The following is a 26,843-nucleotide window of genomic DNA, read 5'->3' on the forward strand; positions in this document are numbered from 1 at the left end:
AACGTATACCAAGCTGCAATGACTTTTTTCGATTTTATTCCACCTATATTAGAGTTAATTCAGTCAAAGTGGCAGTCAGGGAAATGGTAATACTCCCAAATTTCCCATTTTGATGCAGATTTCCCCTGTTTTTTAATTTGTTTATTGTATTTTATTTTTTGGTCATTTCAACTTCTTAGGTGGAACTGTGAGGGCAGTTAGAGGAGAAAGTTCCATGTGTGTCCTCAAGTTGTTAGAGAGTCTGAAAGTAAGAGAAGCCAATGTATTTCTGTCCATATTACAAAAGTCTGTGAATCCTACTATTACCAGAATGTATGCTCTTGAACCTATACTTAGATTCATACTATCACTGATGTTCAGAATATAAAAGGTGGCACCATCTTTAAAAAATATTCAGAAAACTTCAAAATAAATTTCAGAAAAGGGCATAGCAGTCACTTCATCTGGCATTGGAGAGTTTACCCTGCAATCATGACAAACAAGCCTGGGAATTCATGGGAAGTTTCAGGGGGTTCATGGGAAGATATCTGAGGATACTGCAGCATTTTGCACAGAATTAGAAAATGGCCCAAGAGGGCCAGATGGCAGTCAATACTAGCTCTGCTGTGTCAGTCGGTAAAGATATCAACATGAGGCTTTTTGCCAGCATGTGGAGGCCACCATGCACTTCTCAAGATTGTAGTCATCACACAGATGGTATTCCCAGAAGCTACAGGCTGAATATGCTGCATAGCTCCTTGAGAGAGAAATCTTCCATCAACTTTGAAAGGGGCATTAGAAGCCTCTTTGTTAAGAAACTAGATTCTACCACAAAAAGCTGCACCCAAGGCATTTACAACCACTAGAACAGCCTGGCTACAGGAATTTGTGAACAGATATTCTGAGGTACTCTCCATGGGTCCATCCTAAAACCATTCACTTTAAGATTCTTTATGCTCTAAGGAAATTTTTTTATTGTTTAAGTATATAATCCAAAAAGAGGTTCTTGAGACAATTACAAACAGATCCTTTGAAAGAAACATATTTTGACTACATTAGGCAAAGAAATGAGGTCACATATTCAAGACTTAAAAAGATTAGCAACCCTTCCCAATAGTGCCTAGTCCATACGCAGGAAGCAATTTTCTCATCTGGCAGAAGCTGACCTAACTATTTTGGACAGGTATAGCAGTTGGTCAAAATGCTGAATTGTTGGTGCCCAACAATTCTTTGGCTTCATCCTCTGCAAAAGGCTCTAGAATTGTGAAGGGAACAAGCTGAATGATATATGACAATCTTATAAATAGATCCATAACTCTAAAATATATCCAAGGCTGAATATCTCAAATGGCCCATCTCCCATTAGTCAATGGCTTCAGCACCTCAGGTGTATGGCAGCCTCACATGTCTTTCAGCATCATCTATTATTTCATTTCTCACTGATGTTAAATTACCTTTGCAGAATTCAACTCATGAACATTCTAGTTTATTTTCAAGTGGAATGTGTTTTCTGGATGTGGTATTAAATGCGAATTGTACTTTAAACTTTCATAATTTGTTGTATTCAACAAGTCTAATAAGTGGTGAAATAGTATATGAAGACCTTGACCAATTCTGCTGCTTGGGTGTCCAAAAAAATCAAAATAATACAACCTCAAAGCCTTAGCTGAACTGTTGGCTCCCTCATAGGGAAGGGAGTGATCCCCTTGCGTCTTGCCATGAAACAGGCTGCCACATACACCCCGCTCCCAAGCTAAGGGGAGAATGCAGACATAAGGCTCCTCCAGTTACATTCCTTGTTAGTGTTGTTTTTTGTTAGATTGGTGTTTTTTGACGTTTAATTGACATATAGCATTATTTCGTTTCAGGTGTACAACATAATCATATTTGTGTACACTGCAAAATGATCACCACAGTAAGTCTAGTCACCATCTGTCACCCTACCTAGTTATTAATCCCATTAGTTATTATTGGTCTCTCTTCAGTTATCTGCTGATACATCCAGAGGCGACTAAAAGCAAGGAAACACATTCTCCTTTCTGGACAGGCTGCCTTTCTTATGTTAACAGAGACCTTTAATATTACTATGAACATTATCTCATTTAATCCTTACAGAAATTCAGAGAAGTAAATTCTATTATTTTTGCTATTCCACAGATGAAGAAACTAAAGTATGTAGGGATTAAATAACTTGGCCAAGCTTATGTAGCCCATAAATGGTAGAGCCAGGATTCAAACAAAAGCCCTGAGACTAAAGCTCACCCTCGTAACCCCTCCGCTTAGCTCTGCTGCCATCTGACACAATTCAAAAAGAGCTGATGCAAGGATCCTACTGCAGGAAGGACTCTTAAGGCACAAGTCAATAAATATCGAGGGCCACTTACAAACAAGGGCTTCCATTTGGCATGGGTTTGAATCCAACAATCTGTCCCTGGTGTGTGCTCTTACTGTTTCTCTCTCTCATCCATTAGCCCCTCCTAAGACATAGCCTTGACTTTCCTCTAAGTCTTCCCTGGTATCTCTGCCAGGCACTTGTCAAGGCTCCTTCTCCTGATCCCAAGATCTAGGAATACAGACATCTTTTCCTGTCTGGGCCGAGACCCTTTTGACTTTGGGAGAGCCTTTGTCAGTGATGGCTGCTTCATGTACTTAACAGGAGACCCTCCTGGTTCAGCCCATTGAGTATTTCTTTTAACTGTGAAGGCTCATCTGTGATTCACTCTCCCTAAACTGAATTCCAATATAATCAGCTCTTCCTGGTTTCTGTTATCTCTCTCCCCTTCCTGCACCCCACCCTCCTGCCCTCCCTGTCACCACCTAATCTTATTTCCTTTCTATTTTGTCTCTCCCTTCCTTCCTCCTAATCCTTTTCAAACTGCTGTTTTTTAGGCCCTTAACCCGCCTCAATTCCTCTCTACTCCTTTAAGCCTCTTTCTCCCTTCTTTCTGTCAACACACAGGTTCACTGAAAGCCTCTGCCTCGCACCCCCCCCAACACCTGACCAGATAGGTATTCCATCCCTCTCCCCTGTCCCCCCATTAGGAGCAATCACATCTCCCTTTCAAGGTTTCCTGTCACTTAAAAAACACCCCTTGGCATGTTGAAAGACAGCCACCATCTGGCTCTGGTAAAGTCCATCAGCACACATCCTTAGAAATATTAAAATCATTTATATTTGATGACATTTACTTCCCGTTTCCAGAACTTTAATCCACACTCACTATTTGGAAATCAATGCTGATTCATTTATTTGGGGCAATTATCTCTCAAGCTTGAACTTTTTTTTTTTTTTTTTTTTTTGTGGTACGCGGGCCTCTCACTGTTTTGGCCTCTCCCGTTGCAGAGCACAGGCTCCGGACGCGCAGGCTCAGCGGCCATGGCTCACGGGCCCAGCCGCTCCGCGGCATGTGGGATCTTCCCAGACCGGGGCACGAACCCGTGTCTCCTGCATCTGCAGGCGGACTCTCAACCACTGCGTCACCAGGGAAGCCCAAGCTTGAATTTTTTATACAAATATTTTCGGTGTTACAATGTCTCATAAGCAATATATTCCATAGCCAGGGCTTGCTAGAGAATAGGACAAATTAAACTTCTATCTTGGTTTTTGAAAGTTTTGCATATTCATTGTTATCAAACTATGTTCTAAGCATAGTTACAGACACAGAGGGCAGGACACATCCCCAACGGCAGGATATAGACAAGAGAAAGTCCAGGCAGATGGCAAATGTGCATCAAGGGAGCGTCAGGAGTGAGCAACAGGTGTGCTGGCAAAGAAGGCAAATGCAGCACCAGGAGCCAGGTTGGCAGCAGGCAGAGTTGATGTTGGGGAAATCTGGCAACAGGTAAAAGGAGCCAACCACAAACACTAAAGTACAGGTCCATAAAATGACTCCCGTGGCAGGACAGGATCGTAGCGGTGGAGGATATAGGATTCTAGGCAGAGGCAGACGGTAAACATAGGGGTACCAAAAGATTTATCTCAGTTATTGGAATTGAGATTCAAGGTAGGATTTTATTCACAAGGAAGGTGATAGCTAGGGTGGAAAGTCAACAAGCCTGATGAACAACTGAATCACTGCCTTCCCCTTAGTTCCACCTGCCCAAGGGTTGAAAATGGAATCCAACTTCCAGGTGGGAGCCAAGCAGCTCAGCTCTCCAGTTCAAGGCAAATGAGCCCATCGGACGGTTACCTGGCGAAGCAGGGGGTGGACGGTTATGAAAGGGGTTATAGTGGCAGCACGGGCATCTTCTGGGACCACAGGATCACCTGAAAATCCTCAGCACTTAGAAGAGTTTGTCTGGCACAGACTCCAGCCTCCCAGTGGAGACCTGCCTACCTGCCCATGGGATGTGTCCCAGGGCCACCTGCTCTACAAATCCATAAATCCAAGGTATAGGACAACAACTTCTGTATAGGCATTGGAAGCAAACAAAATTTGCCCTGGCAGGATCATCTCACATGCATTTGACAGGTAAGTTAAATTTACGGAACACTTTAGGCATGCAGGCCAGAGAAAGCAACGGACTTCCAGAATGCCTTGTGGTCAGTGTGGACACTCGATAAATGTTTGGAGACTGATTGATCTTGCCATTATCTTTAGATTTCCAGAGAAGTAGAAACTTGATTCTAACCAGGTCCCTGGCCACTGTCATTTATCCAGTAGCGAAATATAGTAATCTTGACCTCAGCATATTCTTTGGTAATATTCAAGGGTTAAGTTTTACATAAAGGAATAATTCCCTGAGAGCAGGGAGACTGTCATAGAGTTGTAGACATTGTAATGTCTACAACTCAAAATGCCAAATATCTACTGTCTGGGAAATTGTCCAGATTTTCAGTGCTGGCAAGTTGCTGAGTTACGCAGGTAAATGCTTTTATTTAAATACAAAGAATGGTGTGTATAAGTGTGTACCAGCTATTTGAATGTGAATTTTTTCAGAATTAAATGCACTTCTAATGACTCTTATTTGTATGTTTCTCTGTAAAGTCATTTCTGCCAAATAAATCATGTCCTAATTGAGCACGGCAGAAACTTGCACTTTCTGCCATCATGATCAGTTTTGGAGACCCTCGTTTCCACTGCCACAGAGCAAATACTGATACCATACTGCCATTCAAGCGTGCACAAGGTGACCAATAAATGCCTGAAATGCCTCTACTTTGTCCAAGCAGGAGACAGAAAGAAGTAATCCATTTCATTTAGATTTGTGAGTATCATTTTGGCATCAAAATGACAAATGATCCTTCTCCATGTGTGAAGCATGCTAGAGTTACTGGGCTATGTACCAGGGCTATAAAAACTTGGAAATGTCAACGGCATTTTCAAGCATCTGCTCTCTCTAGCCCCACATTTTTGGGCAATGGCAAAAATTCTTCAGGATGATGCATTCAAGCCCCAGTCTTCCAACATAAACTGTCAGGAGAAATTTTAAATTTACATCAAAGAAATTAGGCGAATCATCCTACTCTCCCCTGTTACTGCTCCATGGGGGTCTCTAGGATGAAATGAAATTGTGGTTACATTTCCAAATGGGTCATAAACCCAATACAACTCTCCTTGGAGACTCACAACTTATACTTCCCTTTTCCTGATACACTACTGCATCTCTAAAGCTACTCCATATACACGCAGTGTAGCAGTGCATGCCTCGGGGAAAAGGCAAAAATAAGGAAGACAATTCTGTCTATGGGTGGTTGAGAGCTTAGTGGACCTTATTAAACACACGTGCGTACACACACACACACAGACTCTCCAGCTCTGCATCACTGTTTCCTGAATTACTCTGTCCCATTATATGCTGATATAATGGCATACTAGTAAATAGCTAAATAACAGCTCTCCACCTCTGACAGTGAATTTACACCCTGTGAAGCCTTCTTTATTTTTGTGACTACTGAGCTTTCAGCGGGGCTTCCCTTCACAGCTTTCAAAGATAGTAATTTTTTTTGGTGCTGATACCCTGAATCTAACTAGATTTTTTACCCGAAGTTTTGGATTAAATACTCACGTTATCCAGAGGAGAATTTCCAGTTGGAGACAGAATAATTTTCTTTTGATTAGACCTACCCCTTGCCTCACGCCAGAAACAATGGTTAAGAACCCCAAATGGCACTCTGACAGCCTTTATCATGCTCTGGTTCAGCTTCCAGGGAATTACCAAGATACACATAGCCTTCTCTAGATATTTTTAGAAAACAGACAATAACTACAAAATAAACTACATTGGCTAAGTGTGGCACATCACCGAGATGATTGCTAATTTAGAAATATACTTCTAGAAACTCATTTTCTCCTACTGTTTCCAGGCAGAGGACCAGTAAGAAATTAATTGCCTGGGTTGGGGGAGGGAGAATATAAGTAAAATAAAATCAAACTTCTCTTCAAAAAATCATCACATATGGATTTTTAAGAACATTTTCAGCTTTCCCAGTTAACTGAGTAGTCAGGCTCCTCTTCAGTCATCTGAGACTGCAGTCAAAGACACAAAACAGGGCTTCCCTGGTGGCACAGTGGTTGAGAGTCTGCCTGCCGATGCAGGCGACACGGGTTCGTGCCCCGGTCCGGGAAGATCCCACATGCCGCGGAGCGGCTGGGCCCGTGAGCCATGGCCGCTGAGCCTGCGCGTCCGGAGCCTGTGCTCCGCAGCGGGAGAGGCCACAACAGTGAGAGGCCCACGTACCGCAAAAAAAAAAAAAAAAAAGACACAAAACACACTTTACCAGTCGTGACAGTGGCACCTCTCTGGCAGTTTCTGTGATGTATGCACACTTCTACTCATTATGAAGGTTTTGATTAATGTGCAGTTAATCTTCCTTCTTGCTAATAGACCAAAATATTTCTCATCAAGGAATAAATGATCAGACTACTGATACAAGTGGCTTTTGAGAAGTCCATTTATAATGCGGCACCTTCAGCAAAACTTCTCGTTTTCAAAAAAAGAAAAAAACTAAAATTGATATCTTTAGACTTTTCCAACTCTCTTCCACTTCTTCTCTTGAGCAGGGGCTTTTGAGTGGCAAAAGTGGAAAGAGGAAGGTGGGAAAGAAAGCAAAGTGGAATTTATGGGGGACTCCAAATGGGCAAGGCTCCATGTTAGGTCCTGAATTAACACATATCTCATTTAACTCCCATAGCAACCTTTTAGAGCAGGAATCATAACTGATGAAAAAACTGAGCTTTATTTACTCATGTTGAGTAATTGGAGGTCATGCAGCTAGCAAGTGGTGAGAGCTGGTTTCGAACTGTTACCCATTTGACCATAAACTCCATGCTATCACCACCCCATACATGCTAATGTGCATTCACACTTTGATCATAAAGAGAAAGCGTGTAACTCTACCATTAAAAATGTTAATTTGAGACCCACTACTATAAAAATATACAATGTTTCCTGATTAGCCAAATTAAGGGTGCCGAGCATTTACACAGATATTAAAACAGAAAATAATGCCCAGGGCTTATCTTCCCATGAGAGCATTAGAGCTCCAAAGAAATAGAGGTCATCAGCCAGAAGATCAGAAGTGTTTTACTCACAGGACCAGTGCTGACACTAAAATAGATGCCTTGAAAACCTATTGCGTATGTCCACTTCAACCCACAATAAGGAGTAATCACTAATTTCTGGTCAGATAATATAGGCAGCAATAATTCTCGGTGTGATGGTCAAAATTTGGGGCCAAGTCTATGAGGAGGGCATGAAACCCTGAGAGGTTGACAGATGTACTGTTGAAATGACACAAAAATGAGAATCAGGTGGTATGAATTCTGGTTCTAATCCTTATTTGTGTAAGATTCTATCTAGACAAGTCACTTAACCTCTCTGGGCTTAGTTTCCTCATCTCTTAAATAAGGGTCTTATATCAACTATCTGTAAGGTTTCCTGCAGACTGTTTTATGCTTTGAAGTCTGTGTTCAACAAAGTGGAGCCAGGAAAGGGTTCAGAGTTGGGGCACAGAGAAGGCTGTGCTGAAGTTCAGACTTGCATCACAGCAAAGAGCAAAGAGAAAACATCAAAGCCCCATTGTTCCAGGCCAAGGAATCAAAAAAAAGAGGAAGCCAAAACCCAGGCAAAATCTAGCATAACAGTGATAAGATACCAGCAGCAAGAAGGATATAAGGAACAATCCGCTAAAGTTTTATCCCCAGCTTTCTTCTCCAAGAAACTTAAAAATTAATCCTTGGGACTTCTCTGGTGGCGCAGTGGTTAAGAATCTGCCTGTCAATGCAGGGGTCACTGGTTCGAGCCCTGGTCCTGGAAGATCCCACATGCCGCGCAGCAACGAATCCCGTGAGCCACAACTACCGAGACTGCGCTCTAGAGCCCGAGAGCCACAACTACTGAAGGCCGCACGGCTAAAACGCATGCTCTGCAACAAAGAGAAGCCATTGCAATCAGAAACGTGCGCACCGCAACGAAGAGTAGCCCTGCTCGCGGCAACTAGAGAAAGCCCGCGTGCAGCAACAGAGACCCAATGCAGCCAAAAATAAATATAAATCAATAAATAAATGTATGTAAAAAATTGTATAAAAAATGAATCCTTAATGAGGGCTAACAGGACGACAGATGGAAGTAACGGACATGTCTGGTTAGAATGAGAAACATCCTCCAAGAAAGGTTTTTAATTAACTCTTTCATATTGACACACTACTTTTATTGTCTCTAAATACAATTATGATGGGGATTTCCAAGCATTTGGTATCAGTCTCAGCTCTGCAATCACCATATTCTTAAAGGAGCAGACTAAATAAATCAATAAACCACAGAGACATTTTAATAAACATCCTTCTAATAACGGAATTTGGGTCCTTAGGTTTTTCTTTGAGGGAGACTGGTTTAATTGACTTAGAGTAATAGCAGCTTGATTTATGAAGAATTTCTTTTAAATTAAATTAGTTTTAAAATTTAAATTTTAAATTAGTTTTGCTAAGAACCACTACCTCACTTACCCAGCTTTAAATAACATAGCCCAGCCAAGTGATACAGAATGTGGATTTATTTAGTTTACAATTGCATAATTTGTTGAGGAAGATGAGTAGATAATTTGGGAATTTCTTTGGGTTTGCTAACTACCTTCAAATTCAAATGGGACAGTTCTTTGACTATGGGAAAAATATATGCATACATACATAGAATATGTATTAATATATTAATAATAAATATAGTAATATATTATTTTAAAATATAAATATATAATTATATTATATTATTGCTAAATTATATATACTATAATAGATTAATTATGTTAATATAATACATTATGTGTGTGTGTCTATCAGACCATGTGCTTTGACTTTGAGATCTAAAAGCAAAACAGGGAATTCTGGGTTAATGAATACAGTTCACAAATAAATATATACAAAAATGAACTTTGTAGCACTCATTTTGATAGGGAGTAACTGTTAATAACCTAAATATTAATTAAGTATAGATTGGTTAAGTAAAATATTGTTCAGCCTTACAGCAAGTACTATATAGCTGTTCAAAAATATAGACGTGGATTTATATGTTTGGACTTGCACAGACAACCAAAATACAAGATTAAGTGACTGAAATATTGCAGCATATACGTGTGTTCCCACGTCAGTATACATATAAAAAATTTAGAACAGGGCTTCCCTGGTGGCGCAGTGGTTGAAAATCTGCCTGCCAATGCAGGGGACACGGGTTTGTGCCCCGGCCCGGGAAGATCCCACATGCCGCGGAGCAGCTGGGCCCGTGAGCCATGGCCACTGATCCTGCACGTCCGGAGCCTGTGCTCCGCAACGGGAGAGACGGCAACAGTGAGAGGCCCGCGTACCGCAAAAAAAAAAAAAAAAAATTTAGAACAGTATGTATCATGCTGTTAATAGTTCCCTCTGGGGATAGAGCTTTCATTTTCTATACGATATATTTTGTTATGTGCAAATTAGGTACAACTTTATATTACTATTCTAATCAGAAAAAAATTCAAAGGAAAAATAAGATGCAAGCAGGCTACCCATAGACGTATATGCTTCTTGACATCTAAGTTAAGCACTAGAGCAGAGTTTGGCAGTGTGCCATTTAAGCCTCATTTCAGAGGACTAATTATTTTTAAAATTTTTATATAAGGTATCTAACACATGTATCACTCAGTAATCTCTTGATGATGATGATGATGATTGATGATGAGCATGATCTTGGCTTTTAAAAACCTATTTGAACACATTCTTTCAGAGGGGAGTTAAGATAGGGAACGGTGATTGATAAAATCTTACATGTGATTAAACTTCAGCAGTACCAAAAATATTTCAGGACCCATAATTCAAACCAACCCCAAATTTTTCAATCCATTAATGAACACAAACAGATAAAGGGATAGAAGAGCTGTTAGAAATATATATGGCCATTCAAAATGAGACTGGACTTAATCAAACAACTACTTGACATAGTGTTTCAAGGTCAGTTGATACAGTCACCTAGTGGCATGTGAGCCAGTTCAACACATAAGCTATTGCTGGGTTTGTTGCATTTAACATATTCCACAAATGACCAAGAGGAACAGTGCATTAAGAAGAGTCTGGCCTGGAAGTCAGAACACCTGAACTCTAGACCCAGCTCCAGCTGTGTGATGCTGACCCATCAGCTTTCCCTCTCTGGTCTCAGTTTCCTTATCAGCATTACACTGCCTTTTGTGTACATTTTCTTCACTGAGTCCATTTCACATCACAATGAGTCTGAACTGCCTGCACTGCTGATTGCTGTATCTCCAGCATCTAGAATGGTGTTTGCTACATAGAAGATGCTTAACAAATATATGTGGAAAGGGCAAATTCTTTAGTGGTGCACTCTAAGGCTTTTTATGTGTGTTTTTTCGTTGAGCATAACTCAGAGTAAAAGTGACGAGCAGTGAATAAAGCCCAGGTTCTGTTTCTTGGACTAGAGAAGTCCTTTGCCTAAAAACCAAAACCAAACAAACTAAACCAAAAACCATCATGGAGTCTTATGGAGTCTCATTCTGCATCAGAAAACTCACTGCAAGCCCTGCAAAGTGCCCGCTGAGAAGGTTCTACAAACAAAGCAGCGCCCACTCAGAGCTCCAATAATTGGGCCCCCTCCTCTTTGCATTTCTTTTCTCCTTCTTTCACTGTCGCTGAAACCTGCCCTATAAATCAGACTTAATTATCTATAAAATTTGGTGTAGAAAAGGATTTACTCATTAAAAATGTTCATCAACTTGCTACCCACGTTCCAGACTAATAGAAGCGGAAAAGGAACACCATGGAAACACCAGACGGGCTGGGGAGATAAGCGAGCTTTGAAATACCTGAACCTCAATTAAATAACAAGTGCCAGTCTCTGTATCTGCCTTTTCCAATATCGCGTCGGGAATAAGTAAATGTCACCAAGCCATCAGTCTATTTCCCCCTCTTTTCTTTTTAGGTTACTTGCTTCAACAGGTTTTTAAAAATGGGTTTTCTGAGTTCACTTCCTTTGCCCGTGTGTTACTCAAGATATTTTCCCTAGCGGTGCGCGTGTGTTTGCAAAATGTCATAATCCTCGCTACAGCCAAACACAAGGGCTCACGTTTAGTCACAGAGGGAGGAGCGGTTAATTAATGAGAGCCGAGGGAGGCAGTGAGGAAACATTGGAGAGAAACGTTGCCAGTGGAAGATCAGAGGGGAAATGTCTCAAGTCAGTCCAAGATAAATCAACAGTCCTTAGAGGTAGCCCTGGGATAGATGATGCTGGCTGCCAACTAAGTTAGATTTCGTGTGTGTGTGTGTGTGTGTGTGTGTGTGTGTGTGTGTGTGTGTGTGTTTGGGGGGGGCGGGTATTTTTGTTTGTTAGGGTTGTGGAGGCAGGGTGTGTCGGGACTTGGAGAGAATGTTAAAGTAGCTTTAACAAGACACAGCAGCTCTCAAATTGCACATCGGTTTCCAAGAAACTCTCCATTTGTGAAAAGGCAGAGATCTAAAACTTTTTCTCCTTTTCCAGCACATGACAGGATTTTTGTCGTGACTTTCCTAAATCCTCACAGAGCCAAGAAAGAAAGTGCCCACAGGAGTGGGAGGGAAAAGACACATGGAGGGGCGACGAGGAAGCCTGCTTACAGCAGCCAGCCTTCCCTTCTGGCCTCTCACTTCCTTCCAGAGAGAACGTCTTTCCTTGACAGGGCCTGCCTCCTGTCATTTCTTCCCAATGCTCTGCCCAACCCTGGAAATCTGGATTTTCTTTTTAAAGAAACATGTCTAGAGAGAAAAATAGACCAGGAACAGCCAAAAGAAAATACAGCACAGCTTGTTGATATGGTCCTGTCAGATATGTCAAGTGTTAGCGGTGAGGCTCACTTTTTATGTCTAGGGGTTTGTTTCCTTTCATTTCATTTTATATATTCTTTGTATTTGTCCCCACTGGATGGCTTCTTTTGTTGTTTGTCCCTACGATTTCTTGCTGAGTCTTCCATTCTGTGATTTATCTAATCTCATGAACTTACCCAAACTGACCCAAATTAAGTTTGGGGAAGTTTTCACTCTCTATTTTGGAAAAGCAGATTTGCTCCAATTGCTATCTACTCACTAATAGGACGGGTCCACTTTCTCAATTCACATACAACCTTCGAAGACTCGTGATCTTGACCATACAACTAGAAGAAGATTCCACAGCCACACCACCCAAAACGATGGTCTGATTGAGTAAGGAGGCTTGGTCTTGTCTCAGTGTTTGCCCCACAAGATTATGAAGTCAAAAAATAAATGATATTATAGCAACGCCTTTTTCCCCTGGGCCATTGTTTTGTGAATGCACTGCCTATATGGCTCCCCAAGATGATGAGCAGCACGTGGGCACGAATCTTGTTTTATTCATTTCATATCATTAATGCCTAAGATGGTGCCTAGCATTTATAAAGATTTTAATACTTTGAAATAAATGAATGAATGAACAAATCACCTTTTTTGATGTAAGAACTGTAGAACCATCTTATTCAGATGCAAACACTAAAACTTTAACACCCATAGCATTTTGACCTTTGGGGTGCACCCCATTACTCAAAGTGCAAGACCCTATAAGTGATGGTCCTGGAATTTTCCATGAGCACTCTGTTCTCTCTTCCTTGTTCCTATGTTGTCGTTATCTTTGCTCCTGTCTCAAGTAGCCATAAGAAGGCACCTACTCAATTCACTGTGCTGTCAGTAAAGAGAACCTTTGGATTTCATTCATTCATGAATATCTGCTAAATCTGAAACTCTGTGCCAAGCAAATTCTGCTGGCATTTAATGTGAATGCATGCACTGGGAGTAGGGGTAGAACAAAAAGTTGCAAATGATAAAAAGGAGGAAGGTGAGATGATGAGAATCAAAGACAGTGAAAAAGTCTTGTTGTTCGTTCAATCACTGTTTACCATTTCCTTACACTAGACCCAGTACTGTGCTATTCTCTTGCAATGCAATGGTAAGTAGAGCATAGTCCCTGTTCTCCAAGAGTTAAAACTCTAGTGGGCGCTGTTGTATGTGAGCCTGGTAGGCTTACTGATTCCACTGCCCTGAAAATCATACCATACATGTGGTTATTAGGCCCCAAGCTTTCTCCTAGTGTGGAGGATAACTGATAATGGATGAAATCTCCCAGAATTTGAGCCATGAGCTTGACTGTTAGTTATGCATTGTTGAACTCTATGATAATTCTTCCATGCCAATAGGCTTGCTGTCACTGCCCAAGTGAATCCTGAATATACTCCTTAGGCAGTGGCAGAATCTGATGAAATCCAACATAGGATCAGTTAAAAGCAGTTGGCAGTCATCATTTTCTTTCCAAATTATGCAAATACGGTGGTTGGCCTTCATAGGCAGAGAAGACTGACACCTCCATCGAATGACTGAAGGACCCTCAAAGTCCATCCTGTCCTAAAAATATCCCCTTCAAATTATTAGGTAAAAAGTAAGTTACAAGGATATATTGTAAAACATGAAGAATATTGCCAATATTTTATAAGAGCTATAAATGGAGTATAAGCTTTAAAAATTATGAATCACTCTATTGTACACCTGTAACTTATATAATACTGTACAGCAACTACACTTCAATTTAAAAAGTTAAAAATACATATCCCCTTCATCTGTTTTAAATTTTTTTCAAGTATAATTGATTTACAATGTTGTATAATTTCTGCTGTACAGCAAAGTGATTCAGTTATAAATATATATACATTCCTTTTCATATTCTTTTCCATTATGGTTTATCACAGGATATTGAATATATTTTCTTGTGCTATACAGTAGGACCTTGTTGTTTATCCATTCTATATATAATAGTCTGCATCTACTAATCTGAAACTCCCAATCCATCCCTCTCCCACCCATTCTCCCCCTTGCCAGCCACAAAATTGTTAATGCCCCTCCAGGAAAGGCAGTTTCACCGTATTAAGTCATCAGATGCCTGGAAAGAAAACCCATGACCAATCTTACCCATTATCAGGAATTAGCTTACTTAATTAATCCATTACCCTCTCTCTTCCTAACTTCCTACCCTCATCCCCACACATTCCCACTTCCATATCTGCTCAAGTAGCTCTAAGTCCAAAACTGGGGATTGGAGTCTGGTGGCCATGATTAATCCTTGGTGGGAGAAGGACATCTGTTTATTTCAGAGTGCTTATACATGTCTCAGTGGGGACTCTTGCTTTGGTTATGGGTATCTGTAAAGAAAATGCAAAGAAAGGGAAAGAATTGCTGAAAACAAATTTTCCTCACATCACAATTGTATGAGCTTCCTGATCGGCAAGTGATAGCTCTTCTCCTACTCAAATCTCAACGCTGGTTCAGAGCTCTCTAAAATGTCTGCTACAGGCACAAAAGTCCCATTAAGATGCTTGACAATCTAACCCATGCAGTTTCTCTCTCAGTAGCAGCTACACTAAGTGAAATCCAAACGCTGGTAATGAGGAGACATCTGCATACACCCTGGTTTTGAAACATAAAGCACTGGAGGAGTTATGAGCTGTCAATCATTTCAGCTGTTCTCAGCCCTGTGTTTATTCAGAAATAATTTTCGAGGCTGCAGGAAGTGTTGTTACTAACTGATGAGCAAGTTTGAACACTAAGAATGAAGAATGATTGATGTTCTTTGAGGTAAGCTGGGAAACTCTCCATCCACTAGAGGCAGCCACAGCTCAGGATGCTGATAAGGTTCTGACACGGAGAGTGAGTGATGAGTGGTGTGTAATGTCTGCTGAAAACGAGAAGCCATGACAACAGTGTGAGGAGGAATCCTCTAAACACAAATCCTAGGGCTCCACACAAGCAAGTTAATAGCTCTGATATCTTGACTCGATCTATGGCAGAAACCCCTGTCAGGATCACTTTTCCCATTCTATAAAAGCAAAGACACATTAATTGGTAATAAAATCCTCCTTGATGTACTGATTGGTTGGTAATTTGGGAATTTTCCATATTTGAAATGCTTAATTCAGAGTATTTTCCAACTTGTCGTATGTTAACGGTATTAGTAGAGAAAAAGACAAGAACTTGTAGAAACATTAAAATGGTTAGAATCTAGGAAATGAGGATCCTATCTTGGGATTCATGCTGGGAAGAAAACAACCCTGAAATATGGTCCAGCCAGCTTTCTTGAGCCCTGCTCTCAGGATTCAGAATGCTGATTCAATACAAACCCATGCTTTCTGATGACTGCAGAAAATTCTTTTAATCATTGCCCGTTGACTGGCTGGCTCACAAGCTATGGCAATGTACAATTATTTCTCTCCCCAAATTCACCACCCTTATGGGCAGCAGCTGCATGGATGTACACATTCAATACCACTTGGTTGGGGCATCTGCTGTGCCAGCCATGGTATTGGCTCCAAAGATACAGTGGTGGACAAAACAGAAATGTTCTCTGTCTGCCTGGAGTTAACAGTCCAGCAGAAGTCAGAGACATTGAATGTAAAATACACATTTTGATCTGAAAGATCCATTGCACAGAAGAGAATAATGAAAGGAATCTAAAGGCGTCATGAAAGGTCTCTCTGGGGAAGCTATATTTAAGCTGAAATGTGAAGCTTGAATAGGAGAAGGCCAGGCAAAAGACAGGGCTGGGTGAGTGTTCCGAAAACACTCCAGGTAGAGGATGCTGCATATGGTAAAACCCTGTGGCAGATTAAAGGGAATAGCACGTTGATGTGACCTGTTTCCTTAGACAACTGCGGTCATTCAAATTCAATGAAGACCATCTTTATTTTAAAATCTAAAGCATCTAATTTATTATAAATAGGGATTTATTATAAATCTTGCCCCTCTCACTTACTTTGGCTTCTCAGTACTTATTAACCAGAATCTTTGGGCTCCTTCCTCTGACCTCATCCTCATTCCGTCAAAAATATATATATCATTTTTAGTGACAGTGATGATGAGATGGGACAATCTGTTGGGGTATGAATATGTGACTTGGACTCACTGCTAAAGAAGACTAGAAGGACTAGAAAGGTGGTAGAGGCAGGGCACGCAGGGACTTGGAGAGGACGTCAGAGCAACTTTAACAAGGCAGAGCTTCTAGCTCCCTCTCTCCCCTTCATGGGAAGGATAGCCAGCTTTCATATTTTAAGGTCTCTCTCTCTTTTTGCTATTAGAGGGGAATTAACAGCTTACTTTTGTATCAGAGGCCCCCTGAAAGTCCACTGTTGTGTAAAATGTCAACCAATCAAAATGCCCATCAAGAGGAAGAAGGTATTGAGATAAGGCTGTAGGTTGAGGAGAAAAGATGATTTGCCTTGTTGGCAACTTATTAAGACATCTTTGCCATTCTCCAACTCAGGAACCTATAACCAGGCTCCATGGTCTATAAAATTCAGTCCAAACCAGCTCAATATATATCTTCTGCTAAACTGAACCTTCAGTCTACTCCCTGACCATTTCCCTCCATGGCCAGATTCACTGCCAACACCAAATCCTACACCACCAATTCTACCTCTCCCATAGTTCAGCTCAAGTCTCTTTTCCCCTACGTTTTCTCCCATATCCACTTTTTCACTTCACCTGTATTTCAATCTCTCATTTTCCTGATGTGGCACAGTACTCACTATTCCTACTGTACAAGCAGCTATTGATTATATTCTCTTGTGTATAAAACCATTAGAGAACAATGTATGTACTTTTTTCCCCTCAACTAATTTGTAGAATCCTTGATTATAGAGATGAAGTCTTACACTCCCTTGAATCTCTTCCAATGCCTAGTGCAAAGCTGGATCTACGGCAAGCTCTCAAAAATAAAAAAAACTTAAAGAAAATAAAATCACTTGGCCTCTAGTCAATGTATAATGCCATGCTGGGTGCTATAAGGATTCGTTAAGGACGTATCAGCCTGGCCAGCTCCTTCTCATCTTTCCAGCCTCCGTTTACATACACTACCTTTTTCTTGGTAGGTTCCCCAGCTCTAAGTACAGATTAGATGCTCCTTCAGCGTGTCGCTAAAGTAACCCATGCTCCCCATAGTACACCGCTTAACATGGTGAACCACTTTATGCAAGAGCTCCTTTGCTAAGCTTCACTCTAGGCTGAATGCGCCATGAGGCTGGGGGTCACATCTGACTTATGCAGCATTTAGCCCCAGTGCTTACTTGTCCCATGGTAGACACTCAGTAAATATTTGTTGAATAAATAAATGCAAAATTTACTGACTTCAAGGCACAAATGATCCAGTTATGGAAACAGAAATGTGCTTAAATACATATATGATGTGCTGTTTACTAATTATAGGTGTTCACGTACACTAATTCATCAGTTTACTCATTTGCCTCTAAGGCTAACTACTGTGGTTTGAATATACTTTTGGAATGGTAAGAGCTCCTCATAATGGCAGTTGATAAACTGTAAGCCTGAAAACAGTAATTCTTAACATAATGCACACATTTGTGGATTTGCCACATGTAATAGCGGATCAGAAAACAGCCAGGTACTCATCTCAGGCTCCCACACAAACACTCATCCTTCATTCTTCTTGTCTTCCTGATTCTTTATTTCTCATTAAGGCCACCTCCCAAATGAAATATATTTACTCTTAAGTTAAAACACACGTGAGAGGAAATTCCCTGGCAGTCCAGTGGTTAGGACTCCGCATTCTCACCGTGGAGGGCCCGTGTTCGATCCCTGGGTGGGGAACTAAAATCCCACAAGCCACACGGTGCACACATGAGAATAATTCTCCTCTCTATGTTTCTGCCAAGTCCAGAGAGTTTTGTAAAGACTAAATTAAGATTGGAGGAGGCTTTTATGAACTGCCGTAACCTTTCCTCTGCTTCAAAACCAGATTGCATCAGAATCTGCACTCCAAAAGCACAAATACTGAATGTAGTTTATAATTTTTGTAGTAACTTACATTCCTGAATAAACTCTTCCCACCATTTGACATTAAGACACTTCATTCTTTATCATTGGATTATCGTTGCTAGTCGATCCTTATTGAATATGACCTAACACTTCCTAGCTGTCTGTCAAAGCAGGTATTGTTTGAAATTTACTAATTCCCACCTAGGGGTTGCAAGAACAGATAACAGATTTCAGTACCATAGCATTTTATTCATTTATTCTTTCACTGAACAAATATTTAAGGAGCATCTACTGTGTACCAGGCAACGTACTAAGTGCCAGAGATTTAGCAGTGGGCAAAAAAAAGTATATTTTCTTCCTGAGGGCTCTACTCCAAAGTAGAATTCAGTTTCTCTTTGCTTAGAATCTTTGGCAGGCACAGTTGCCTAAGTTCCTCAGTGAACATGAGGCTTCGGGTACCAAGTGAAATGGCATCATTATACTTAAATTCCTCTAACTTACTTTCTGCATCATTAATTTGGAATATCTTACATGTTATCTGGAGTGTTTGTTGTAATTTATACATCTGTTTTGTCTGCCTAAAGAGATTATAAACACCTGGAGGACAGGCACCTTGAGTAAGACCTCATTGTGTCACAGAGGCAGCGTGCCTTGCACTTGAGGAAAATGCTACTTATCTTGCAGATTTTTTATTCTGGACTTCTGTTCAAGAACCACTCTGAAGACACCTGCTCCAGCTGTAGTACATCAGCAGGAGTTCCCACTGACTGAATGAATTATTTTTTAAGAACCATAAAAATAAAAATCGCGGAAACTTATTTCCACTTCATCCTATTAAATCCCACTCCTGGAGTTTCAACACATTTCAACATTAAATGGAAACAAAAAAGCTATACATGTCACAGTACCAATGAAGATCACCTAAAAGAAAATAGAAAATGAGGAATATTCATAGTCCAATAGAAAAACTGTAGAAACATGATAAAGGAAAGTTATAAGCCAGAGATTAGACCTCAGAAAATTCATTTTTTTGTTCAGCAAGTTGCTGTGCTTGGTACCAGGCTGCAAGGAAGATCAAGATGAGATCTCTGCCCTTTTAGGAGTAAGTTTAGTGAGTTGCTCTTAGGGCTATGCTACTCTAATTGGTGCACATGGGCAATGGCAGCAGTGGAACAGAACAAGTGCCCTTGACCCTCAACGCTCAAGACTTTTCTTGGCCAACCTATTGAGGAAAGAGTGTTTTTTACTGTCCATCACATTGTAGAGTATATTCCCACCAATAACTTGATTGGGAAATGAGTGTTCTTGGCTATAAGGGAAGGATTGAATTAATTATTTATTGTTAACATTAGTATATCCAAGATGTCAGTTTTACTGGTTGTTCTCTCTTTTATTATGGGGAAATTGTTAAAATGTTATTCCAACATATGATTGTTTTAAATTGTAATATTTGAACTCTCCTCCTGGAAGCCCTAAGATTACGTGAATCTGCCCCCAGGGACCTTATATGGTAGCTGGTGGCCTTAAGGAAATATCTAAGGGATTCTCCTGTTTCTCCATTCCCACTTCTACTTGAGAAGCTCCATTTCATGTTTTATTTCTTTTTTTTTTTTTTTTAATTTTAAAGTTCACCAGGATGTGATTTATCAAAGGGAAGAGGGACAGAGGATCCTGTAGCTTTATACAGTATATAAATCAATGACTTAAAAATGAAAAAGCTGGGGCTTCCCTGGTGGTGCAGTGGTTGAGAGTCCGCCTGCCGATGCAGGGGACACGGGTTCGTGCCCCGGTCCGGGAAGATCCCACATGCCGCGGAGCGGCTGGGCCCGTGAGCCATGGCCGCTGAGCCTGCGCATCCGGAGCCTGTGCTCCGCAACGGGAGAGGCCACAATAGTGAGAGGCCCACGTACCACAAAAAAGAAAAAAGAAAAAGCTGCAATATACACACATGATCTGTATTTATTTCTGTTCAAGAAGCATGTTGAATTTCAGTAATGTACAGTACAGGATGCAAGGGAAAGTTCTTTGTGGGGTTTTCTTGGGGGGGCCTTTATGCAAGTTAGTGTCATGAAGATTAATCCTCTAGTAGGTCAGAGTGCTAAGTGATAGCATGGAATAAACATTCCGGAAATGCAAAGCTACTTGTCAAAACAACTTAATATCGTTAAGTAGTTTTCTCCAAGAAGATCCAACGAAACTGGATATCACTGTCAAATACTGTTTCCTAGCACCGAAACCCAAGTCCACATTGAAATAAAATATATATACCAATTTTGACAGGGAGCCTAAATATATAGGGTGTTTATGTAAGATAAAGATGTGTTCATTTCCAAAGGTAGTTTAAAATTCGACCAAACTAAAATACCAAATTATTCATTATTTAAATTCTCTCATGCATTTTTACATCCTCCTAGTGTATCCTCCTAGTGTAGCCCACTGTTAACTACTGCTACAGAGAAATTTAGATGCATAATTCCCATTAACAGTATGACAGAAACAGCAACTGTGTAACTAATTCCCCACATTGTGTGTGTCCCCTGCTCACATTACATCGAACATACTCCCTCATGAGTCTAAAAGGAAGTATACAACACACCACCCCTTTGAAAAGTGGAACGAATTCAGAAATTCCTGTGATTGTTTTGGGCACAAGAAACAGAGTCCAGTCTTGGACGTGGAGTGTGCTGTACGCTGGAGCCATGATCTCCATTTCTGCACAGGACACTAATGCTGACACCTAATTAGCATTACAAAACTGATTAACTCTCATTAAGGTCAGCACAAAGCAGAGAAATACATCTTGATGCCATCTATTAGGTCATTTATTTAATAGATTAAAATACTTAAGGAAGAAAAGTCAGTCTGGCATTTTCTCCAGTCTATTCTCTTTGGTGGATGACTGAATTGCAGAGAAAATTCAAAGAGTGGATGCAACACTACATTAAAAGCTCCGTAATCAAAACGGAGAGCATAAAAACACTTGAGCATTGTCTAATGGATAATTTATCATCCAAACAGACGCATTCATTAAGGGAAAAATTACTTTCAAATATCAGTAAAATAAATTGGGTCTATTCTGATTTCTTATTTTTATATCAAGAGTGTTCCAAGTTATGGAAACAAGTATATAAAAATGCTTCAGTGCACAAGCAGGACATTTTAGGCATTTAAGTTTATTGGGCAAAGCTGTTTGAACTGCTTGAAGATGGTAAATCAAGCAAATATGGAACATTCCAACTGATAATGTCTTTCTAGGCCAATTATTTCCCTCCTATATTTCAGAGACAGAGACTGTTCTGTTACTTTGTGGCTATTATTATTATTAATGGAACAACTACTACTAATAAGAAATCATTTTCTGTTTTGCCTTAGCTATGTGGACTCCAATCGCTTATGACAATTTCCCCTTCTGTGGCAGAAAACACATCTCTCAAGCACAGAGCAGAAGACCAGCGCCCTCACACTCTCTCTCCTTATGTGAATTCTGGGTGCTGAGATCACAGTCAAATGGCAGAAGGAATCACTTTGTACAGCTGGTGGCCTGAGCCGCCTGCTCCATCAGTTTGCTGCATTGCTCTGAAATTAACTCTGAGAAGCAGCACTGTAGTTGCCCTAAGGCCACAATTCAGCCACTAAGTGGGATAAAGAACTTTCATAAATAAACAGGCTAAGCAGTAGCTCACTGAGCTGTGGCCTCAGGCACGTGGAAAGCCCTACTTTTCCCTATGAGTGAACTGAGAACAGTTCTAGACTAACTGGCGCTGATGACAGTAATGATGGTGCTGGCTGTCGCTTATACAGCACATGCTGTATGCAAGCATTAGTCCTAATCCTTACAACAATCCTGCCTGAGGTATTGTTACCATCTTACAGATGGGGAAACTGAGATTCAGCATCAGATACCAAAGTCTTTCTACTACATATACTGCCTCTGTGCTTACTGATCCCTGCCTACAGAAAATGTTTAAATGCTGATAATAGTCTAATAAACATTTGGGTCATTTTATTTCTGCATATGAGAAAATAGAGGAAGCAGAAAAGTGCACATCATTAGTTTGTGTCTAATCAGGCCCCACTTTGAATACACCACCTGTTTGGAGCCAGTCTGCCGAGAGAGAGAGAGAGAGAGAGAGAGAGAGAGAGAGAGAGAGGGAGAGAGAGAGAGAGGCATTGTAGTGACAAGGACTTTGGTGTCATTCTGAACTGAGGTTGTCTCTGGCTGTGTGATCTTTGGGAAGATAGTTAACTTTTCTGATCATCATCTCTTCATTTGTGAAGTAATAGTAATAGCCAAAATTCACTGAGCACTTACTATGAATGAAATAGTTTTCTAAACCCCTTTTAATACATAAATTCATTTAATCCTCAGAACAATTGTATTAATAACTCCAAATGATAAACCTGAGTTTCAGAAAGCTGAAATGATTTGTCTGGGGTGATATGGCTAAGAAATGCCACGACGGATGTTCTAATTCATGTATTCTGACTCCAGATCTTGGGGTTACAACTAAATCCTTTCCTCCCATGGCTCTTTTAAGGATCAGAGATTATATACAGTATATGAACTACATGGTCATATGTAATATGGCTTATTGAGACTATCTTAAAGAGTATTAAATGCTAATATATCACACATAGAGTATTAAATTTTAAAGAGTATTAAATGCTAATATATCAGACATAAATAATGACTACATTATTATAATTGTTTAGGGTCAACTGACTTTGTAAATGAGGCCAGGTATATTCAATAGAAATTTGCTGTGTTATTAAAGAAACAAGTTCCCTAGAAGAAGTCTTTATTTAAAATATGTAAATGAGATAAAATGGTAAGTTTGAGGGAGAAGAGGCAGTGTCTGAGGCATCTCCTTAGTCTAGAAAGTAGTACTTGGCATTTAGAAAAGGCTCAACAAAGTGACTCAAATTGTATTGCAATAGAAAAAAAAATAAACATAACCATTGTGTTTGTATCTTAGTCATTCCTTTCTTCAACTATGCACTGAGCCCTGACCAAGACCCTGGGGCTGCAAAGATGCATTTGGCATGGCTCCTGCCCCTGGAAGTTACAATCTAGTATCTCTAAAATATATCATAACTTGAATAGCCTCCACCTTATGCTACGGTAATGAGCAATTTCAAAATCTTAGTGCCTTAACAAACACACAAAAAAGTTTCTTTCTCATACTCAGCTACATGTCCCTTATGGGTAGTCTTTGAAGATTCTGTTCAACATAGTCTCTGGAACCCAGGCTAACAGAGGCTCCGTGGTTTGCAGCTGTACCATCTGGAACATGTGGCCTTCCATCACCAAAACAGAGCAAGAGGACGCAGAAGCGTCTTGCACAGACAATTAATCACCTGAGCTTAGACGTGGCATCCATCATTTCCTCTCTCAGCCCCTGCCCCTAATCAGTCACACAGCCCACTTTCCTGCAAGGAGGGGAAAGGTGCAGTGTTTCCCTGTGCCCGAAGGAGAAAAGAACAAGCACTTACAGTCTCCGATATCTGGGGAAAGCAGAAGCAGCTCCATCCGGGTATCTGGAAGAACATTCTGTACCCCTGGCCTTTCTGATGGAGAGATTACAGAGTGGGTGAACAGTGGTAGCTAGCAAGGCAAAGTGAGGAGGATCTGTTTTTCTTCTCCATCTTGCCACATCTACTTAAGGGAAACAATCCAGACCATCTGAAATAATCACAGCACTAGTTCTTGGTCCAGATGAGCAGACTACGAGCCCCATATTTGGTTTGTTTTAGAGGGTTCGTTCTTTAAAATGAGTGGGTAATTTCCAGTCAGCAAGGTTTTTTGTTTAGGTTCCTTACACGTAAAGTCCATTTCTAAACTTGAAGATTTTATTCAATGAGAGAGCCAAATCACATTTTAGCAATGGCTACGTTGCATAACAAGAAAGCTTTGATTTCTCCCATCTTCGTTGAAAAAGTTGTCACAAAACACCAACAAATTCAAAACAGCTCTCAAAATTACTTTTGTTCAAGGCAGATTCCTGAACTATTCATCTGTGTTAAAATGCATTTTGCCTTGAATCATATGTCACGTTGCCAGCAAAGAGTCGTTTCCATGCCAACTCGTTTGCAACACGGGGGAAAAAAATCAAAGCTACTAACATCTGGAAGATGTCAGTACCGATGTAAGCCACTTGCAATGAAAACCATGGGATGGCAAGTGTCTGCCAAAGAGATCCTATATATGGCATAATGATTTACAATATAATTACCTAACAATGCTTACCATCACTTCTTTGGCTGTTTTCTTGACCTAAATTATATTCCAGAAAAGATTTGCAGAAAAAAAAATAATATACTTCGTATGCAGTGTTTTCGTGTTTTCTTATAAAGCTAGCACATTTTCCTGACATGAACCTTTTAACAAGCCACTTAATTTCAGGCATAGTCTTAAAAGTGGAACCAGAAACAGTTGTTTCACTTTCTACACCTTTTCCTTTCCATCTCTGGTCCTGCCAAGTCCCTTTTCAAATAAAGACCATTAGGGAGATAAATGTGAACTGGTGTTTCAAACAATGAATTTCATGACGAGCAGGTCTATATACTTACTTCTCTTTCTACATACTTCTCTGTTTTACTGTATCTGTTTGTGTGTGTGTGCCCTTGCGTGCATGCACCCACATGTATCTATCTATCCATGTCTTTAAATAAAATCGATTATTTCTCAGGTAATAAAGACTGCAGAATCCAGAGTGGCTTCTCGGAAATAGTATTCTATGATCAAAGAACCTCAGGACACTACATTTTGAGATGATGCCTAATGCTGTCAGAACCGCTGAGGTCTTTTCACAGGTAACAGTATCTACTGACTATGCTTAACTAATAGAGGAAAAGCACAGGCGATTCACGTTCTGACTTAAAAATGGAACACACGTTTGTACTAAGCCTGAGCAAATTGTAAGCACACAGGGAGGGGGTCGTGTTCATAGACATAGTTTATGTTCCTTACTCAAGCAAGACCTCAGATTTCCTCCAAGTCCTTCTTGCCTCCTGAATATTTCTGGGTGTCTGCAGAGTATGCCTCATCCATGTGCTCAGGAAAACTCCACTCAGCTATACTGCCAATGGTGTCTTTTGGTGCTCTGCCCGCCTTCACCCCAAGACACTGGGTCTGCCACCAGGCACTGCTGCCAACGGGTTAGGGCTTCAATGTGGAAAAGCTTCGCCAGTGTCCATCACAAGATGGGAGCTAGTCTCCTTGCTAGCATTTTCCTCCTCTGGGACATTCTCAACAGTGTTATTTGTGGCCAGAATATTTGGTGAAACCATTGTTAAGGGTTGTTTTATTTTTTTAATACCTTGGCTTTCCATGGGACTCCTACATGATTCCAGTGAGACCTGGGCCAGTACCAATCGATGTGATAAATTCCCAGTGGCGTTAGCTACATTGTATCCTCCTGTCCCTGCTGACATTCAGATTCTTTTACTGAGACAACCTAGGCTTGTCCAGCGCCTCTCCATTTGGAATGAGTTCTTTCTCAAAAAGCTCATTTGTCCCTCTTACAAAGAGGTATCTGGCAGGTCCATGCTACCAGTTCACCAGACACACTACATGCTGGTATGATGCTAGGTAGGGGTCGACTACAAAGCGGTTGGAACGTCTATTGCTTGTCAAAGGCCCAAGGACTTTTGAGTCATTTTCAGAGAGGACTCTTCCTCAGGAGCAGCCCTGGGATGGTTCCTTGAGGCCCTTCCCCCGGGCTCTCCCCATCAGTAAGGTGGATTGTGGACACAGATCTGGATCTTCTCAACGTGAATATATTCATTTCTCTCTGAAAAGATGGACCAGTGGCCTCCTGAGTCATCCTGAATGCTTGACATATTGGCCTTCCTGATCCCTTGTTCACAGCTGAACTCTAGGCAGAGTTAGTTCTAGGGCCTTCCCAAACTTGCAGGTTCATCCCTGTTTTAGGCTTTAGGGCTCAGCCTGCTCTTATTGTAGAGTGAGGAGAGAGCCTTCATTCAGGTACCCAAGAGACTCTACATCATGCCATATCCAACCTATAACCACATGTATTCCACATGTGAAACAAGTCCCCACCTTGCGGTTCCTGTCCACAAGTGAACTAGCAAGTGTGAACCGGTCTTAGAGACTGACGTCTACTCCCTTCTCCCACTGCAAGGCTCTCTGCGCACTGTCTGCTCCCACACGCCTCCTCTCCCATATGCTAGAAACTCCTGACAGGCTCTGAATGACTCCCTCTGGAACTTTTGCCCCCCCTGCTGCTCAGTTTGCACAGACCCATTGCCACCCCCTCGGGACGGTGCCTAGTTTCTAGTTCTCAGCCTCAATATCTAGTCTGTCCTCTGCCCACTGAGCTCAGAATACAGATTCCAACAGAGTCCCTCAGATTCCAACCTGGGGGCTGGAGAATCAATCTCAGCTGATGAAGTCCTGGGGTATCTCAGAGAAGCCAGAACTAGAGGAGAGATCACACAAACCACTGGGTCACACTCACGTGGCAAACAGATACTTTTTCATCCATCTTAATAATATTTGTGTCAATCTTGAAATTTCGTAAGTCTCACACAAAACCCCAATTTCCAGTTTTTCCGAGAAAT

At 40.9% G+C, this 26,843-nt stretch overlaps 1 long non-coding RNA gene across 1 annotated transcript in view; it reads right to left on the minus strand.

Annotated features, from left to right (window-relative positions):
- LOC137210987 (uncharacterized) overlaps positions 1-24,215 on the minus strand; it is a 94,868-nt gene extending 70,653 nt beyond the window's left edge. The window contains exon 1 of the long non-coding RNA XR_010936839.1: positions 23,754-24,215. This is a non-coding gene — a long non-coding RNA (uncharacterized lncRNA). The remainder of the gene's footprint in view (positions 1-23,753) is intronic.
- Positions 24,216-26,843: the final 2,628 nt, after the last annotated feature.

This window comes from Pseudorca crassidens, chromosome 2 (genome assembly GCF_039906515.1).
Source record: "Pseudorca crassidens isolate mPseCra1 chromosome 2, mPseCra1.hap1, whole genome shotgun sequence".
NCBI lineage: Eukaryota > Metazoa > Chordata > Mammalia > Artiodactyla > Delphinidae > Pseudorca > Pseudorca crassidens.